Here is a 10,048-nt window from a genome sequence, read left to right as displayed (position 1 = left end):
GAGTGGTTATGACGCAATCGTTAGCCTATTTTTACAAAAAACTGTTTCTACGGGGCCATAATGTAACATAGAAGGTAATGGAGCCCTTTATACATTGTCGTGTATCTTTAGAAATAAATAATGGACAAATGAAGTCTTTAAACGCCTCAGATGCAAAGTTATTCGCTGTCAAAGTGACGCAAAAATGAATGGTAGTCAATGGGATGCTAACGCAAGTTGCTAAGGTAAGTTGCTAATGCTAAGGTTTCAGCTCCTCCATGAAAAGCCCAATTCCCTTCCACCCCCGCTCATTTAGCAGTTCGATACATGCCTGTGTAAAATGTTTAATGCAATTTCTTGAGCGGATTTTGGAGGGAAAAAAAAGAAGTTTTTTTTTTTGTGTTTGGTTTTATTTTGCCTAATTACATTATAATTGCAAATATTTTATACAAAACCGTAGATATCATATTTAGATTTTTTTTTTTAAATATCAGAACCCCTTTATATATATATATATATATATATATATATATATATATATATATATATATATGAATACTATAATGAAGTCAAAAATGCAATAAAACGGTTTGATGTTGTAATATCGTTTATTGTAGAAATGATTTTGAGCCATTCTAGTTTTTACTTTCTTCTTCTGTATCTGTCTTGATTTGATCTGGTTCTGTTGCTGACCCTTCCATGTCACTTAATTGTTGAAAGGTGACTTTGAATTTGTGCTATTTTGTTTTAATTTTTTTTTAAATTAATTAAATTAAATAGGAAAAATATAAATGCTCTACATAGACAAAGATGTAACTTGTAGTTAAAGCCTGAGACGCTCACGAACAGAGACTTGCAGCTGGAGGAGGATCAGGGCGTGTCTTTGTCAACAGGTCGAATGTGAAAGTGAAACTGTCGCTGTAATGTTCTCCTTTCGATCTTTAATAACTCTCGTATCAACATTTTGTTAATATCAAATAATCATATAAATAATTTATTCAGAAACTCCTGTGAACACATCAATGCTCAGCTGAAGGTAAGTCAAGAACCAACCGAAAAACACATTTACCTGAACAAGTGTCTGTGTGACTTCAGCTGCGTTTAACCAGTTAGGTTGGTCTAGAAGTGATACTAAACCATACAAATACATTTTTAAAAAGGATCAATTGAAACAATACTACGTGTAGATAACACATTGTGCATTGTGTCTTTCTCTGGGACTAATTTAACCAGTCGATTGTGATGTGTATGTAAGTGCAAGTATTCAGAGTGAACACATGCATGTTAACACACGAGCTGACTGTTTATTATAATGTTTTATTTTCATTTATGTCCTTTAGAGATGAAGTTCATTTGTTTGACTTTGCTGATTATTAGTGGAATTACAGATTCAATATCAGGTAATTATTCACACCCATGAAAAGAGCTGAAGTGTGTGTTCATGTTCATTCATTGTCCAGCTGAACTATATTTATAATTATAGTTTAGTTTATAGTTTATGTGATAATGACCAGGTCACTGTACATTATGCCATTTATTACATGGCTACTTGGTTAGAATAAAGTTTACAAAGAGCCATTTATTAAAGTTAATAAAACAGAGGAAAAATGCACAAAAGCAGTGTTTGACTGTCCTTCTCCACACAGCTCTGCGTCCAAACATCGGATGTTTGGACGCAGAGCTGTGTGGAGAAAGGACAGTCACTGCTTTACATGTGAACGCTGTAGCCCTTGAAGGATGACAGTTCAGCTGACAGGAGGTTCACATTTAATTAGACCTGCTCTCTTTCTCTTGTAACAGAGCAGTATGAGGTCGTGGGACCTGCAGATCCTGTGTTTTGCTGTAGCTGGTGAAGAAGTGATTCTGCCCTGTTCAGTCAAACCCAACATCAGTGTTGTGGACATGAGAGTGGAGTGGTTTAGACCTTCATTTGAAAGACTCACAAGTGCATCTTTATGATGATCATGTAGACAAAAATACAGATCAGAGTCAGTCCTACAGAGGGAGAACAAAACTGAATCATCAAGAACTACAGAAAGGAGATGCATCACTCAAACTCTCATCAGTCCGAGTCTCTGATGAAGGACTTTATAAAGTGTTTTATTCAGTCCAAATCCTGGTCTGATGATGCCACTGTTGATGTCAGAGTTGAAGGTGAGTAAACCAGTGAAAACTAAAGGCTGGAATACACTACACGACTACTAAAAATCTAAAAAAACAGATTTTAAAACCATACACTTACTGACTTTGTAATAGTCACAAAGAAAAAAATTGGCCATCATACACTAAATGACCAAGGATCATACACTACAAGACTTTAAAGTTGTTCCAATAATAACAAACTCATGCAGAAACATGCGCATGTTGCTAGGAGACACATGACAAATTAAAACAATATGTATTCTAAAATCAGCTCAAAATATCAAACATGTTTGGATGGAATCAAAGTCTGACTTAAAAAAATCGTCCATATGTGTCCATCATACACTACATGATTTTCTTGGAAATCTGTCAGCTCATATCTGCAGACTGGCTCTGACTTTCAACAACCGTCAACTTCTCCAGACTGTAAATTGGGGGAAAATCAGGGCAAATGTGGTGTAACGTATTCCAGCCGTAACATGCTCTAACTAACTTAAAAACAGCCAGAACAACAACAGAATGTTCTTCTTGTTGGTCTGTAGCTGTAGGACGTCCTCCAGTGATCACTGTAGATGGGTTTTGATCATTCAGGAGGGCTTCATCTTCAGTGTGAATCTGAAGGCTGGTATCCTGAACCTGATCTTGAGTGGCTGGACAGTGAAGGAGTCAGTTTGAGTTCAGAAACTACGGAGATGCAAAGAAACACAGACAGAATCAGTGTGAAACACACCACTACTGTACATCATAGGATGACAAGATTCACTGCAGAGTCAACCTGAGACATCACATGCTGGAGACACTGATTATCAGCTCAAGTACGTACTGACACTTTTGTTACTGTAATTTTGTCATCCTTCTTGTGGTATTTTTGATGCAGTAAAAAGACTTAATGATTATCAGCTCAGTCCATTACATTATGTAAAGCTAAAACATTTTACTGTCTATGTACCAGTCAGAACTGAACATTATACAGGTGCATCTCATGACAAATAAAAAGTTCATTTATTTCAGTAATTCAACTCAAATTGTGAAACTCGTGTATTAAATAAATTCAATGCACACAGACTGAAGTAGTTTAAATCTTTGGTTCTTTTTAATTGTGATGATTTTGGCTCACATTTAACAAAAACCCACCAATTTTATTATCTCAACAAATTAGAATATGGTGACATGCCAATCAACTAATCAACTCAAAACACTTGCAAAGGCTTCCTGAGCCTTCAAAATGGTCTCTCAGTTTGGTTCACTAGGCTACACAATTATGGGGAAGACTACTGATCTGACAGTTGTCCAGAAGAAAATCTTTGACAACCTTCACAGGGAGGGTAACTCACAAACATTCATTGCCAAAGAAGCTGGCTGTTCACAGAGTGCTGTATCTAATCATGTTAACAGAAAGTTGACTGGAAGGAAAAAGTGTGGAAGAAAAAGATGCACAACCAACCGAGAGAACAGCAGCCTATTGAGGATTGTCAAGCAAAATCGGTGCAAGAATTTGTGACGGTGGGGTGAAGGAAGGACTGGAAACAATAGCGAGTTAGATGGTTTAATGAAAAATAAATAAACAAACAGGGAAAAGACAATGATGCTGGGAAGACAAATAATCCAATATGGTGGTGAGGTGGTGAGGAATCCAGATGATGACGGTGAGAAGGCTGCAGGAGAGGATGGCACAGGAACTGCGGGCAATAGAGCCGAAGGTAAGTCTTTGTGGCTGAGTGGAAGTGCGTAGAGTGGATGAGGTTCCGGGAAAAAACGAACATCCAAACGCAGACAATACTGAAGCCAAACAAACAGGGTAAGCACATAAAACAACGATCTCACAAACACAAAGACGTGAGACAAGCCAATATATAGGGAATGAGTAATGAGTGACAGCTGCTGCTGATGACAATTAACGGAGACGCCCACAAACTAATCAGTGCAGACGCGAAACACACAGGGTTTTATTTTTTTGGACACATGAAATGCGGGGTGTATCCTCCTATACTCAGGAGGTAGTTTGAGGCAGACTGTCACCGGACTAATGATCTTGGTGATAGTAAACGGGACAATAAATTTGGGAGCTAATTTATTAGAGACGGAACGCAGAGGAATGTTACTGGTAGAAAGCCACACCTTTTGACCCACAACGTAAACGGGAGGCTTTGACCGGTGGCGATCGGCTTTGGCCTAAGTGCGCTCCCTCACCCGGAGCAGAGTCTCGCGGGCTCTGGTCCAGGTGCGTAGGCACCTCTGGACAAACGCGTGAGAGCGGAGGGGACCGTGACTTCAGATTCCAAACTGGGAAAAAACTGGTGGCTGGTAACCTAAACTGCCCTGAAACGGAGAAAAAAAAAGGCCCGTAGCTGACACTGGCAACGAATTGTGGGCGTACTCCACCATAGAGAGTTGTTGACTCCAGGAAGAAGGATTCTTGGAGACCAAACATCGTAACGTCCTCTCTAAATCTTGGTTGGCTCGCTCAGACTGTCCGTTACTTTGGGGATGATAACCCGAAGACAAGCTAACTGACGCTCCTAGCAATTTACAAAACTCTTTCCAAAATTTGGATATGAATTGAGATCCCCTGTCAGAAACCACGTCTACCGGGAGGCCATTAAGCCGAAAGACGTGATCTAGGACAGTGACCGCTGTCTCCTTGGCTGTCGGTAATTTGGGCAAGGGAATGAAATGTGCGCCTTCGAGAACCGGTCCACTATGGTCAAAACGACCGTCATGCCATTAGAGGGCGGGAGGGCGGTAACCTAGAATAGTGCGATGTAGGACCAGGGTCTCAAAGGGACAGACAGCGGTTGAAGGAGACCCATCAGGAGGTCTGTTAGATGACTTACCACTGGCGCAAACTGAGCAAGCCAACACAAAATCGCGGACGTCACGAGCCATACGTGGCCACCAGAATCGTTGTTAACCAACCGTTAGTTCGACTTATCCCTGGATGACAAGCAACGTTAGAGCAGTGACCCCACTGAATGACTTCGGATCTTAACTCCTCCGGCAAAATAAACGGTTCGGTGGACAACCGGACGGAGGCGTTACCCCTTGTAAGGCCGTCTTGACCTTCGACTCGACCTCCCATACGAGTGCTGAGACCACTAACTTCTCAGGTAAAATACAATCGGGAGTCACCGGGCGGGCGGAGGGATCAAAAAAAGACGTGATAAAGAATTGGGCTTGACATTCTTGGAACCCGGGCGGTACGATAAAGTAAACTCAAAGCGACCGAGCCTGCCTGGAATTGAGTCTTTTGGCAGTTCTAATGTACTCTAAATTCTTATGATCGGTCCAAACAATAAAAGGTACCCCTGAACCTTCCAGCCAGTGACGCCACTCCTCTAACGCTAATTTGACGGCCAACAACTCTCTATTGCCAATGTCATAATTACGTTCAGCAGGAGATAATCGATGAAAGAAAAACGCGCAAGGATGTACCTTATCGTCCGAAGCAGCACGTTGGGACAAAACTGCTCCTACCCCCCACCTCTGACGCGTCGACCTCCACCACGAACTGCCGTGTGGGATCAGGGGCCAACAGGATGGGAGCCAAAACGAAGCGGCTTTTGAGGTTAGCGAACGCAGTCTCAGCTGCGTCCGACCACCTGAACGGAGAGTACTGGGAGAGGTCAAGGCTGTCAGAGGTGAGGCTAGTTGGCTGAAATTGCGAATGAAACGCCGATAGAAATTGGCGAAACCCAGAAAAACCGCTGTAGGCCTTACGGGAATCTGGAGATGGCCAATCTATCCACAGCCTTAACCTTGTCAGGGTCCATACGTATTCCCTCGGACGAGACGATATATCCTAGGAAGGGAACAGACTGTGCATGGAATACGCATTTCCCCGCCTTGACAAAACAGCCCATTCTCAAGTAACCTCTGGAGCACTCGTCTGACGTGTTGAACGTGTTTCCTGGAGAGATGAAGAAAAAAATCAGTATGTCATCCAGGTAAACATATATAAAACTGATCTACCATATCTCTCAACACGTCATTAACGAGTGCTTGGAAAACCTCGGGCGAGTTGGAGAGCCCGAACGGCATCACCAAGTAGTTCAAAGTGCCCTCTAGGGGTATTAAAGGCGGTTTTCCATTCCATCCCCCTTCCTGATGCGGACCAAATGATAAGCATTACGTAATCCAATTTGTGAATACGGATGCTCCCTGCAACCTCTCGAAAGCTGAAGACATGAGTGGTAAAGGATAGGTGTTCTTTATCGTGATGTTGTTCAGCTCTCGGTAATCAATGCAAGATCGCAGAGAACCATCCTTCTTACCCACAAAAAAGAATCCCGCCCCCCAGCTGGAGAAGAGGAAGGACGGATGAACCCACACGCTAAGGAATCAGAAATGTATTTCTCCATGGCCTCCCTCTCAGGAATAGAAAGAGAGTATAACTTGCCCTTAGGCGGAGATTTTTACCTGACACTAAATCTATGGCACAGTCGTAGGGACGATGCGGAGGAAGAGAAGCAGCACGGGACTTACTGAACACTTCCTTCAGGTCCAGATACTCTACGGGCACGTTTAGGCAAAACCATGTTCTCCTTCTGAAAGACAGAAACAGGGACAACAGGACAAGCAGAAACCAGACAAGACTCATGACAACTTTCACTCCACAATGTGACTGTTGGAACCCCATTCCACTCGTGGATTATGTTTAGTTAACCAGGGGTGACCTAACACAATGGGAGCAACAGGGGGAGTCCATGAGAAAAAAGGATATGGTTTCGCGATGATTTCCAGAAGTGAGTAGTGTGATGGGTTATGTGTGGTGTGTGACGTGAGGCAGTTCCTGACCGTTGAGTGCGGTGACATGGATGGGGAGAGACACAGATAGGATGGGAATGTTTCAGGTGATGTGCAAGGGAAGAATCAATGAAACTACCTTCGGCTCCAGAGTCCAGAAGGGCGTGACATTCGTGAAAGTGATTCTTCCACCGCAGTTTTCACCGGAAGGAGGGGGTCGATGATGTTGTTGAGGACTTCCCCAGCGGAGATCCCACCCGATAGTAGCCTCAGTTTACTACCGGGCTGGCTCTTTTACCGGGCATGAGTAGATGTTGTGTTCTGAGCCTCCACAGTATAAACATAGTCCTAGGGACCTCCGCCGTTCCCTCTCCCTCCGGGACAACCGAGCTCTACCCACTTGCATGGGCTCATGGTCGTCGACGGAACCGACCGCGTTCTCTCGACTCGAGCGCCCCCTAGCTGGAGAGATGGTATGACGCGTTGGACTAGGCTGGCGACCCAGGCGGTTTATCCAGGCATCAACTCGTAAGGCCAAGTCGATTAATCCATTAGTGTGGGGGGCAGCTCGAGGAAGTAGATCTCCTTTTGAACCCGGCTCGGATAACCCATGCAGGAATCGATCCACTGCGCGGCTCGTTCCACTGGCACGCGGCCGCCAGGGTGCGGAATTCGATGGAGTAATCCGTGACAGATGAAGTGCCTTGACGAAGGTCTGAGAGCTGGTGAGCGGCCTCCCTGCCGGCCGCTGGCTCGATCGAATACCCTCCTCATCTCCTCCGAGACGGCGTGGAACGAGGCACCGCACGGATGTTGATTCTCCCACACCGCCGTCCCCCATAGGGCGGCCTTGCCCGACAGTAACGTGAGCGTAAACGCCACTTTGGATTCCTCGGTGGCGAAGGTGCGGGGCTGCAAAGCGAAATGCATAGAACATTTATTCAAGAAAGTTCTGCAAAAGGCTGGCTCACCGAAGTAGCTTTCAGGCGCCGGAAGTCGCGGTTCTGGCCGGAAGTGATCCTGGGGGGGTCTCCCGGGGGACGGGCGGCGCAGGCGGTGCAATGGGCGCAGTGGGAGAGGTGAGCTGATGGATCTGCTGGGTGAGCTCGGACACCTGTGCCACCCAGCGCTTGGAACAGCGCGTCCGGTGTTCGAGATGCTCTCCTACTGCTGATCCATACGTTTCACACTGTGGTGCATAAAGTCCGTGAGGGTGTTGGTGCTCGCTGCTTCCATATGGGTGAGATCGTTCTGTGACGGTGGGGTGAAGGAAGGACTGGAAACAATAGCGAGTTAGACGGTTTAATGAAAAAAATAAACAAACAGGGAAAAGACAAATGAGTTGGGAAGACAATAATCCAAGATGGTGGTGAGGTGGTGAGGAATCCAGATGATGACGGTGAGAAGGCTGCAGGAGAGGATGGCACAGGAACTGCGGGGAATAGAGCCGAAGGTAAGTCTTTGTGGCTGAGTGGAAGTGCCTAGAGTGGATGAGGTTCCAGGAAAACACGAACATCCAAACGCAGACAACACTGAAGCCAAACAAACAGGGTAAGCACATAAAACAACGATCTCACAAACACAAGACGTGAGACAAGCCAATATATAGGGAATGAGTAATGAGTGACAGCTGCTGCTGATGACAATTAACGAGACGCCCACCAAACTAATCAGTGCAGACGCGAAACACACAGACTTCACCACAAAGTGCAAACACCCAGAGATCACAACCTTACCAACCATGACAGAATTTGAGTGAACTTTCACAAGGAATGGACTGAGGCTGGGGTCAAGGCATCAAGAGCCACCACACACAGACATGTCAAAGGAATTTGGCTACAGTTGTCGTATTCCCCTTGTTAAGCCACTCCTGAACCACAGACAAACGATCAGAGGCGTCTCACCTGGGCTAAGGAGAAGAAGAACTGGACTGTTGCCCAGTGGTCCAAAGTCCTCTTTTCAGATGAGAGCAAGGTTTGTATTTCATTTGGAAACCAAGGTTCTAGAGTCTGGAGGAAGGATGGAGAAGCTCACAGCCCAAGTTGCTTGAATTCCAGTGTTAAGTTTCCTTAAAGTCACTGCACACGTTTACCAAGAAATTTTGGAGCACTTCATGCTTCCTCTGCTGACCAGCTTTCTGAAGATGCTGCTTTCATTTTCGAGCAGGATTTGGCACCTGCCCACACTGCCAAAAGCACCAAAAGTTGGTTAAATGACAATGGTGTTGGTGTGCTTGACTGGCCAGCAAACTCACCAGACCTGAACCCCAGAGAGAATCTGTGGGGTATTGTCAAGAAGAAAATGAGAACGAGACCAAAAAATGCAGCTGAAGGACCACTGTCAAAGAAAACCTGGGCTTCCATACCACCTCAGCAGTGCCACAAACTGAATCACCTCCGTGCCACGCCAAATTGAGGCAGTAATTAGAGCAAAAGGAGCCCCTACCAAGTATTGAGTACATGTACAGTAGGCCAACAATTCACTAAAATGTTTTTTATTTTATTTTATTGGTCTAATGTAGTATTCTAATTTGTTGAGATAGTGAATTAATGGGTTTTTGTTAAATGTGAGCCAAAATCATCACAATTAAAAGAACAAAAGACTTAAAGTACTTTAGACTGTGTGCATTGAATTTATTTAATAAACAAGTTTCACAATTTGAGTTGAATTACTGAAATAAATGAACTTTTCCACGACATTCTAATTTACTGAGATGCACCTGTATATGTTTTAATAATTCCGTTAAAATATGTTTATTTTATACAATGTGCTTAGTTTATGGTTTTGTTTTGCAGGTAATATGTTTAGTTCTTGGAGGACATCAGTCATCATGATTTCAGTTGCTGTTGTGCTCAGTGTGATTGCTGGGAGTATGATAGCTGTGTGTTGCTCATAAAAACAGAGGGTAAAATGCTTGTTTTAGGTATCCTTCACCAACGACAGAAATAAGGCAATAAGAAACAGCTAAATATATGGGAGATCACTGATATTATGTGAATATATTTGTATTGCAATAGTTAGCACTTTAATGTTAATGTTGAATTGAGACTAGTTAGCAGCAAGCACATAATTATAATGGGAATGGTTTAATAACAGTATTTCATTATGAATTACACTTGAACTGGTAACAAAATAGATGAAGGATGGTGAAACACAAACAGTTAAATGTACCCAGCATGATGAA

The 10,048-nt window shown here is 43.8% G+C and overlaps 1 pseudogene; it reads left to right on the top strand.

Moving 5' to 3' along the window:
- The first annotated feature begins 849 nt into the window (after positions 1-849).
- Positions 850-9,918, top strand: LOC109070943 (annotated as a pseudogene).
- Positions 9,919-10,048: the final 130 nt, after the last annotated feature.

The sequence above is a fragment of the Cyprinus carpio genome, unplaced genomic scaffold, assembly GCF_018340385.1.
Source record: "Cyprinus carpio isolate SPL01 unplaced genomic scaffold, ASM1834038v1 S000000117, whole genome shotgun sequence".
NCBI lineage: Eukaryota > Metazoa > Chordata > Actinopteri > Cypriniformes > Cyprinidae > Cyprinus > Cyprinus carpio.
The sequence above is the reverse complement of the archived record's forward strand: the minus strand, read 5'-3'. Positions and strand labels throughout refer to the sequence as shown.